Consider the following 9749-nt stretch of genomic DNA (forward strand, 5'->3'; position numbering starts at 1 on the left):
TTCTAGCTGTGTGGAAAACTGATCATTACTCAACTGACAGCATTGAAACCTTTGATACGGACCCAGCCGCTCATTCAGAGAGATTAATGGGCAAAAGGCCACGTACTCCAGATCACTTAATGCTGCCTCATTTCTCCTTAAACCACCATATAACAGATTTGATTAAAGGGTGGATTCTTCTACTCACTATTATACAAGTCTGCATGCAGAATGAAAATTCAAACCCATGTTTAGTAAGTGAGAATACAGAATCAGTGCCAGATACACAAGATCACATACATGCTTGTTACGCTACAGCCAGCCATGCTAGCTGGGGGATGCTGGGGGTGCACCAGATTAGGCAAGGCTGTCCTATGGTAATTAATCCCCCACCAGCCCTCCTTGTTTTTGTAGTAAGAACTTAAGAAAACCCCTGCTGGATCAGACTAAGGGTCCATCTAGTCCAGCAGTCTGTTCACATTGTGGCCAACCGGCTGTCAACCAGGAACCCACAAGCAGGGCAAGAGCACAAAAGCACCCTCCCGCCCATGTTCCCCAGCAACTGGTGTACATAGGCTCACTGCCTCTGGTACTGGAGGAAGCACATAGCCATCAAGACTAGTAGTCATTGATAGCCTTTTTCTCCAGGAATTTGTCTAACCCTCTTTTAAAGCCATCCAAATGGATGGCCATCACAACAACTTGTGACAGTGAATTCCAAAGTTTAACTATGTGCTTTGTGAAGAAGTACTTCCTTTTATTTGCCCTGAATCTCCCACCAATCAGCTAACATAGATTAAGAACCCCAATTCACACACACACACACACACACGCGTGCGTGCGTGCGCACACACAATCATTTTGCCGCCTTCACCAGCCTGGTTAAGGGTGATTCAAGGCAGAGCGTTCCTAGCACTTCCAATTAGAAGGCATTGTACAGATATTGTTTTTTCCCCCTCCGTAACTGATACTCTTCCAAGACAGAAGCAGTGGGAAAACATGGGTTATGAGTGGAAAACATCATCTGGATCCCCCATAAAATTCCGTGAACCAAGTAGGGGAGACGACAGCATTATAAAAACTTCATCTGGAGGCACTAGAAGAGTCCAAGGCCCAGCCTTATGGGGCAAGCATTTTGCACTAAGTTACCTTTGATTTACACTCATAAGAACAAAATAAGAAGAGCCCTGCTGGATCAGACCAAGGGTCCGTCTAGCCCAGCATTCTGTTCACACAGTGGCCAACCAGATGTCAACAGGGAACCGACAAGCAGGACATGAGTGCAACAGCACCCTCCCGCCCATGTTCCCCAGCAACTGGTGTACATAGGCTCACTGCCTCTGATACTGGAGGTAGCATATAGCCATCGGGACTAGCAGCCATTGATAGCCTTCTCCTCCATGAATTTGTCTAACCCCCTTTAGAAGGTGTGAAGAAGTATTCCTTTTATCTGTCCTGAATCTCCCACCAATCAGCTTCACGGGATGACACGGGGTATTATGAGAGAGGGAGAAAAATGCCTCCCTATCCACTTTCTCCACACCATGCATAATTCTGTACAACTCTATCATGTCTCCCCTTACTTGCCTTTTTTCAAAGCTATTGTAACCTGTTGTATTCCAGCTGCTGTAACCTTCCCTCACAGGGGAGTTGCTCCAGCCCCTTGATTATTTTAGTTGCCCTTTTCTGCATTTTTTCCAGTTCTACAGTATCTTTTTTTAGTTGTGGTGGCTGGAAGTGAACACAGTATTCTAAGCGAGGTCGCACTCCAGGATGTTAGGTACTCTGAATTAACTGATCCTGAGTAAAAGTGCCGTTTTCTGTAGGAATTACACGAAAATATCAACCAAGGCCTTGCAGAAAATATCAAGAACAAGTTGGAATCATTGAATGAGTTTTAATACACAAATCAATTAACTGCTTAACTGTCCCAGTATTTCAGGACAGTTATAGGGCGGGCTAAAAATGGTCTCATCATCTCTTAACATATACTGGTTATGGAAGGGGTGTACTTTATGCAGCATTTCAGTGCATGCTTAGGGGCTAAAGTGGGGATTGTCACTTGCAGGTATGAGACTAGGTAGGGGATAGTAACTCTTCCAGATGTATTAGTGCCAAGTGCATACAGTATGATTTTGCCTATGTGGTGTACCCCCACTCCCCATACACACACTTCCTACAAGCCTATATACCTAAACTCTAACATACCAAGAGGAGGGAGCGACCCGGCCAGCCCCCAACCCAACGGAACAAAAGGGCTGAGAATCAGAAAAAGGCTTCCTCCAGATGCAACCCAGGAGATCCTCCCTGAGCCAAATTCGTGTTCTTTAAAAATCTGGGGAAAGGGGGAGAGGGAAGAAAATGTCCCATATCAAAACAAACACCTGGTAATCCCCATGGGGCCCGTGTCTGCTAAAGACAGAGCATTACGACCACGCCCGCCCCGCTTTCTTCTCCACCCAACCATTCAAGTTATGGCTGCAGTCCTACTCGGGAGTCAACCCCATGCAGCGCAGCAGGGTTTACTTCTGAGTAAGGATGCACAGGGCGGGCTGGCAGGGAGGGAGGGGCGCGGAAACACCGGGGAGAGCCCGGCAGCTCCCGGTCTTTTCACGGGAAGCGGCCCGGGCTAACACAGACCGCGTAACTGGGGCAGGATGATGGCGAGCAAGAGCGGGGGGCCGCCAGCGCCTTTTCTCCCCCGCCTCCTCACCTGCTCCGGGCGGCTCCGGCCAGTCACCCTCTCCAGGAAAGGCAGGGCTCGGCTGCGGCCTCCTCCGCCGGCGGCGCCTCCTCGCTGCTGCCAGGGCCCGAGGCTCCTCCACGTTCCGCTTCAACGTGGCAGCCGGAGCACCGCCTCCATGCCGGCGGCTTCCGGGGCAAACTGACGCCCGCCGCTTGGGCTGGGCCTGCCGGGGCGGAGGACGGGCCGACCCGCCGGCCCTGGGTCCCCGCCGGGGAGCGGAAGGCCGCGCCGGGCTCCCTTGGAGCGGGCCCCGAGGCCTGTCTTCTTCTTCTTCGGCCCTGGGGGTGGTCCGCCGGCAAGAGCCAGGCTGCAGTTTTGTAACTCGTGACGAAGCGTAGCCTCGTACCAAAGATGGCGATAGCGCTGCACATGTGCGAAGTGCGTTTCTCTCCCCACTGAGCCTCCAGCGGCAGCCGCCGAAGCGGAGCTCTGCTGGATCAGGCGACGGGCTGTACCCGCAGGTAGCCCGTTTGTTTCAGCAACTCTGCTCGAAGTAGGATTGACCTTGCGCACAACCTCAAAAGCCCAGTCCGCCCATGCTGCTTCCCACAGCGGCCGTCTGGGAAGCCCACAACCGAAAGGAGGGCATGAAGGCAATAGTCCTCTGTCGCTCTTATTCCCCAGCAACTGGTGGAGCAGCTTCCATGTAGCCGGTGTTGTAGCCATGGGGGGGGGGGGGTTCCCCCCTTAAACTTTCTCTGCTCCCCTAATTTTTTTTTTTTTTACAAGCAGATAATTAAAAGAGTTCACAATTTTGCTTTTAAAAGGCCTGCCTGCAAACCGGATGAACTGCCCTCCCCCCTACTTTTTTGGCGCCTGACCCAGGATTTTTAGGCAGGCTGGGGTCCTGCATATAGCCACACATGGGAGGGCATTAAGGGCCAAAACAGACTTTAAATATGTGTCGAGCAGCTATACCTTCCCTGCTGCCTCCTCCTCTTCTTCCTCCTCACTCTATTACTGATTTGATTTGTACCCAGCTTTTCTACCAAGAAGACGACACTCAAGGCAGCTAGAGTAGGCGCAGGGGCCATGATCCACATCAGGACCCTAGCGTGGGGAGTGGGATTTTAGTATCTGGATCAGGCCCCCTGCACCTACTGCAGAACAGAAATGAAAAATCGACATTGCTACTAGACACACATTTAAAGTAACGTCTGTTTTGGTCCTGAGAGTAGAAACATTGGAGATTCCTTATACTGAGTCAGAGCATTGATTCCTGACTGGCAGGGATCTCCAAGGATGTCTGACAAGGATCTTTTCCAGTCCTACATGGAAATCCCCTTCATGGATCACTGCCTTGTTGTGGCGAAGGGGCTTGCGTAACTCAGTGAAGCCATAAGCTATGCCGTGCAGGGCCACCCAAGACGGACAGGTCATGGCAGAGAGTTCTGACAAAATGTGGTCCACTGGAAAAGGAAATGGCAACCCACTCCAGTATTCTTCCCAAGAAAACCCCATGGAACGTATCACAAGGCTAAAAGAGATGACGCCGGAAGATGAGCCCCTCAGGTCGGAAGGTGTCCAATATACTACTGGGGAACAGCAGAGGGTATTTCCAAGTAGCACCAGAAAGAGTGAAGCGGCTGGGCCAAAGCCGAAAGGACACTCACCTGTGGATGTGTCTGGTGGTGAAAAGAAAGTCCGATGCTGTAAAGAACAATATTGTTTAGGAACCTGGAATGTCAGATCAATGAATCAAGGTAAGCTGGAGGTGGTCAAACATGAGATGGCAAGATTGAACATCGACATCTTGGGAATCAGTGAACTAAAATGGACAGGCATGGGCGAATTTAATTCAGGTGACCATCATATCTACTATTGTGGGCAAGAATCCCTTAGAAGAAATGGAGTAGCACTCATAGTCAACAAAAGGGTGGGAAAAGCAGTACTGGGGTACAATCTTAAAAATGATAGAATGTTCTCAGTACGAATCCAAGGCAAACCATTCAACATCACAGTAATTCAAGTCTATGCCCCAACCACTGATGCCGAAGAAGCTGAGGTTGATCGGTTCTATGAAGACCTACAACACCTTCTAGAACTAACACCAAAAAAAGATGTCCTCTTCATCATAGGGGATTGGAATGCTAAAGTAGGAAGTCAAGAAATCACCGGGATAACAGGCAGGCATGGCCTTGGTGTACAAAATGAAGCAGGACAAAAGCTAATAGAGTTTTGCCAAGAGAACACGCTGATCATAGCAAACACTCTTTTCCAACAGCACAAGAGGCAACTCTACAAATGGACATCATGAGATGGTCAATATCGAAATCAGATTGATTATGTCCTTTGCAGCCAAAGATGGAGAAGCTCTATACAGTCAGTAAAAACAAGACCTGGAGCTGACTGTGGCTCAGATCATGAGCTTCTTGTTGAAAAATTTCGGCTTAGATTGAAGAACGTAGGGAAAACCACTAAACCATTCAGGTATGACCTAAATCATATCCCTTATGAATATACAGTGGAGCTGAGGAATAGATTTCAGGGATTAGACCTGATAGACAGAGTGCCTGAGGAACTATGGACGGAGGTCCGTAACATTGTTCAGGAGGCAGCAACGAAATCCATCCCAAAGGAAAAGAAATGCAAGAAAGCCAAGTGGCTGTCTGATGAGGCTTTACAAGTAGCTGAGGAAAGAAAGGAAGCGAAAAGCAAGGGAGAAAGGGGAAGATATATCCAACTGGATGCAGAGTTCCAGAGGATAGCAAGGAGAGATAAGAAGGCCTTCTTAAATGAACAATGCAAAGAAATCGAGGAAAACAACAGAATGGGAAAGACTAGAGATCTCTTCCAGAAAATCGGAGATCTCAAGGGAACGTTTTGTGCAAAGACGGGCATGATAAAGGACAAAGAAGGCAGGGATCTTACAGATGCAGATGAGATTAAGAAGAGGTGGAAAGAATACACAGAAGAACTATACAGGAAAGATCTTAATGTCCCTGATAGCCATGATAGTGCGGTCACTGAACTTGAGCCGGACATCCTAGAGAGTGAAGTCAAGTGGGCCTTAGGAAGCATTACTAACAACAAAGCTAGCGGAGATAACAGTATTCCAGCTGAGCTATTTAAAATCCTAAAAGATGATGCTGTTAAAGTGCTGCATTCAATATGCCAACAAATTTGGAACACTAAACAATGGCCGCAAGACTGGAAAAGGTCAGTTTACATTCCAATTCCAAAGAAGGGAAATGCCAAAGAGTGTTCAAACTACCGCACAATTGCGCTCATTTCACATGCCAGCAAGGTGATGCTCAAAATCCTACAAGCTAGGCTTCAGCAGTATGCGAACCGAGAACTACCAGAAGCACAAGCTGGGTTTCGAAGAGGCAGAGGAACTAGAGATCAAATCGCCAACATTCGCTGCATCATGGAGAAAGCAAGAGAATGCCAGAAAAACGTCTATTTCTGCTTCATTGACTACGCTAAAGCCTTTGATTGTGTGGATCACAACAAACTGTGGCAAATGCTTAAAGTGATGGGAGTACCAGACCACCTTACCTGTCTCCTGAGAAACCTGTACGAGGGTCAAGAAGCAACAGTAAGAACCAGACATGGAACAACCAAGTGGTTCAAAATTGGGAGTGGTTCAAAATTGGGAAAGGAGTACGACAAGGCTGCATATTGTCACCCTGCTTATTTAACTTATATGCAGAGTACATCATCAGAAATGCCGGGTTGGATGAATCAGAGGTCGGAATTAAGATTGCTGGGAGAATTATCAACAACCTCCGATATGCAGACGATACCACCCTAATGGCAGAAAGCAAAGAGGATCTCAAGAGCCTCTTGTTGAGGGTGAAAGAGGAGAGTGCAAAAGCTGGTTTGAAACTCAACATTAAAAAAACTAAGATCATGGCATCTGGCCCTATCACTTCCTGGCATATAGAAGGGGAAGAAATGGAAGCAGTGACAGATTTTACTTTCTTGGGCTCCAAGATCACCGCAGACGGTAACTGTAGCCATGAAATTCAAAGACGCTTGCTCCTTGGGAGGAAAGCTATGGCAAACCTAGACAGCATAGTAAGAAGCAGAGACATCACCTTGCCGACAAAGGTCCGTCTAATCAAAGCTATGGTTTTCCCAGTAGTAATGTATGGCTGTGAGAGCTGGACTATAAGGAAGGCTCAGCGCCGAAGAATTGATGCTTTCGAACTGTGGTTCTGGAGAAGACTCTTAAGAGTCCCCTGGACTGCACCGAGGTCAAATCAGTCCATCCTAAAGGAAATCAACCCCGACTGCTCATTGGAAGGACAGATACTGAAGCTGAAGCTCAAATATTTTGGCCACCTAATGCGAAGAGAAAACTCTCTGGAAAAGACCCTGGTGCTGGGAAAGACTGAAGGCAAAAGGAGAAGGGGACGGCAGAGGATGAGATGGCTAGATAGCATCACCGATGCAATGAATATGAACTTGAGCACGCTCCGGGAGAGAGCGCAGGACAGGAAGGCCTGGCACGCTATGGTCCGTGGGGTCACGAAGAGTCGGACACGACTGAACAGCAACAACATGGAAATGCCAAGGACTGAACCTGGGAACTTCTGCATGCAAAGCAGGCGTGTTACCACTGAACTATAGGCTTTCCCCTAAACTGGGCTTGATTCTGAACTCTTCTTTTTAGATATTAAACCTGCAATTCTGAAAGTTCTATTGTATTCACTGGGGCTTACTTCCAACTCACCATTTTTTTCATGCATTTCAGTTATGTGTTTCCCTCATATCAATTGGACCTCATCCTGTAGATGCAACCAAGACTGTATTTTAAAAGGTAATCAGTCCCTTTAATTATTTTTCTCATGTCACTGCAGCTGTCTCTGATTATACTATATAAACTCATTCCTTGGCATTTTCTTTTGCTTAAGCCATGAAATACTTCCTACAATTTTTGTTGTAAAGATAATTGCATCTTTTGAACTTATTAATGTATGAAATTTCTTATCGTTGAGCTGGGTCAATGTATATGTACACAGGTTGATGTATTCACCCCGATACTTGGGTTGGCTTATGATTGTCATGTCCTGTTGAAAGTGGTATGCATTTATTCAGTTGACTGTATGAATGTGGACATAATATACCTCAACTTCAGTAAAGCTTTCAACAAAGTGCCCCATGATCTCCTGATGAGCAAACTAGCTCAAAGTGGGCTTGATGAAACAATGATCCGGTGGATCCACAATTGGCTACAGAATCGGACTTAAAGAGTGCTTATCAATGGGATCTTCCCAAACTGGGGAGAGGTAATGAGCGGGGTAACACAGGGCTCAGTCCTGGGCCCAGTGCTCTTCAACATTTTGATTAATGACTTGGAGGAGGAGGTGCAGGGAATGCTAATCAAATTTGCAGATGACACAAAATTGGGCGGGATAGCCAATACCTTGGAAGACAGAAACAAAATTCAAAGTGATCTTGATAGACTGGAGCACTGGGCAGAAAACAACAGAATGACATTTAATAGGGATAAATGCCAAGTTCTGCACCTAGGAAGAAGAAACCATACGCACAGTTACAAGATGGGGGATACATGGCTCAACAACACTACAAGCGAGAAGGATCTTGGAATTGTTGTCGATCACAAGCTGAATATGAGCCAACAATGTGATGTGGCTGCAAAAAAGGCCAATGCTCTTTGGGGCTGCATTAATAGAAGCATAGCTTCCAAATCCCAGGAAGTACTAGTTCACCTCTACTCAGCACTGGTTAGGCCTCATCTGGAGTACTGTGTCCAGTTCTGGGCAGCACACTTTAAGAAGGATGCAGACAAGCCAGAGAGGGTTCAGAAGAGAGCAACAAAGAGGATCAAGGGACTGGAAACAAGGCCCTATGAAGAGAGACTGAAAGAACTGGGCATGTTTAGCCTTGAGAAGACTTGAGGGGAGATATGATAGTGTTGTTCAAGTACTTGAAAGGTTGTCACAGAGAGGAAGGCCAGAATCTCTTCTCAATCATCCCAGAGTATAGGACCTGGAATAATGGGCTCAAATGACAGGAAGCCAGATTCCGGCTGAACATCAGGAAAAACCTCCTGACTGTTAGAACACTATGACAATGGAACCAGTTACCTAGGGAGGTAGTGGGCTCTCCCACACTGGAGGCATTCAAGATGAGGCTGGACAGCCACCTGTCAGGGATGCTCTGATTTGGATTCCTGCATTGAGCAGGGGGTTGGACTCGATGGCCTTGTAGGCCCCTTCCAACCCTAGTATTCTGATTCTATGAAATGTTTGGCAGTTTAGAGGAGCCCACATTAAGCTTAGAGGGAACTATTTTGAAATAACTACTTGAGAATTAATCTGGAAGCCACTACTATCCATTTTAATTTTCTAGAGCTTTGGGACCAATTTTGCTAGCATCATGCTCATGAGATCAGGCCAAAGGCTATCTAATCCATCTCAGTGGCTAGCCAGATGCCTATGGCATAAGCAGGACATGGGGGCAATAGTTGTTGCCCAGCAATTAGTATTCAGAGGCATGCTTCCTCTCATTCTGGAGGTAAGGTATAGCCATCCTGACTAGTAGGATGGATTGATTTAAATCAGCAAGAAAAGGGCCTTTTTAAATCACCAGTTTAAAGAGTTTTCCACTGAAACTGTTTGATAGATTTCCTGAACAATAGTGCAAATCTGACCACTGAACCATGTTGATTTACAACTAAATTTATAGTTTCATTTTTACAATCAGGCTTTGCATCTCTTTGTCTTGCTGTATATGTTTTGCATGTTGTTCTTAATCTATAAAGGGAATGTCTTTGAAATATTCCCATACAAGGCCTTTCTTGTAACAAGCACCTAGGACAAAAGTTACCAGCAGAGTCCTATACATGTCTACTCAGAAATAAGTTCTGTTGAGTTCAATGGGGCTTACTCCCAGGTAAGAGGTTATAGGACTGTAGCCTAAATATGGGAATACAGGTAGATGCACACTGGAAAATGTTGTCTTTTTTCAGTGTTGCTTCTTCCTGCTTTGCTGTCTTGACCCAGCCTTGCCCTCACCTGTCACAATGCAGACTTTTGGGGACTCTACTTCT

General features: G+C 46.7%; 1 protein-coding gene across 22 annotated transcripts in view; it reads right to left on the minus strand.

The window, feature by feature from the left end:
* The window catches only part of SEC31A (SEC31 homolog A, COPII component), a 67146-nt gene extending 64332 nt beyond the window's left edge, over positions 1–2814 (minus strand). For 21 of the 22 annotated variants that reach the window (XM_084855491.1, XM_084855487.1, XM_084855485.1 and 18 more), the window contains exon 1: positions 2693–2814. The gene's annotated coding sequence lies outside the window, so the exon portion shown is untranslated. Of the gene's footprint in view, positions 1–2187; positions 2269–2692 lie in introns of those variants that run through there. The other variant, XM_084855474.1, reaches the window with a different exon arrangement.
* Positions 2815–9749: the final 6935 nt, after the last annotated feature.

Source organism: Heloderma suspectum, chromosome 5, assembly GCF_057233095.1.
Source record: "Heloderma suspectum isolate Gila_16-S chromosome 5, 16-S_ref, whole genome shotgun sequence".
NCBI lineage: Eukaryota > Metazoa > Chordata > Lepidosauria > Squamata > Helodermatidae > Heloderma > Heloderma suspectum.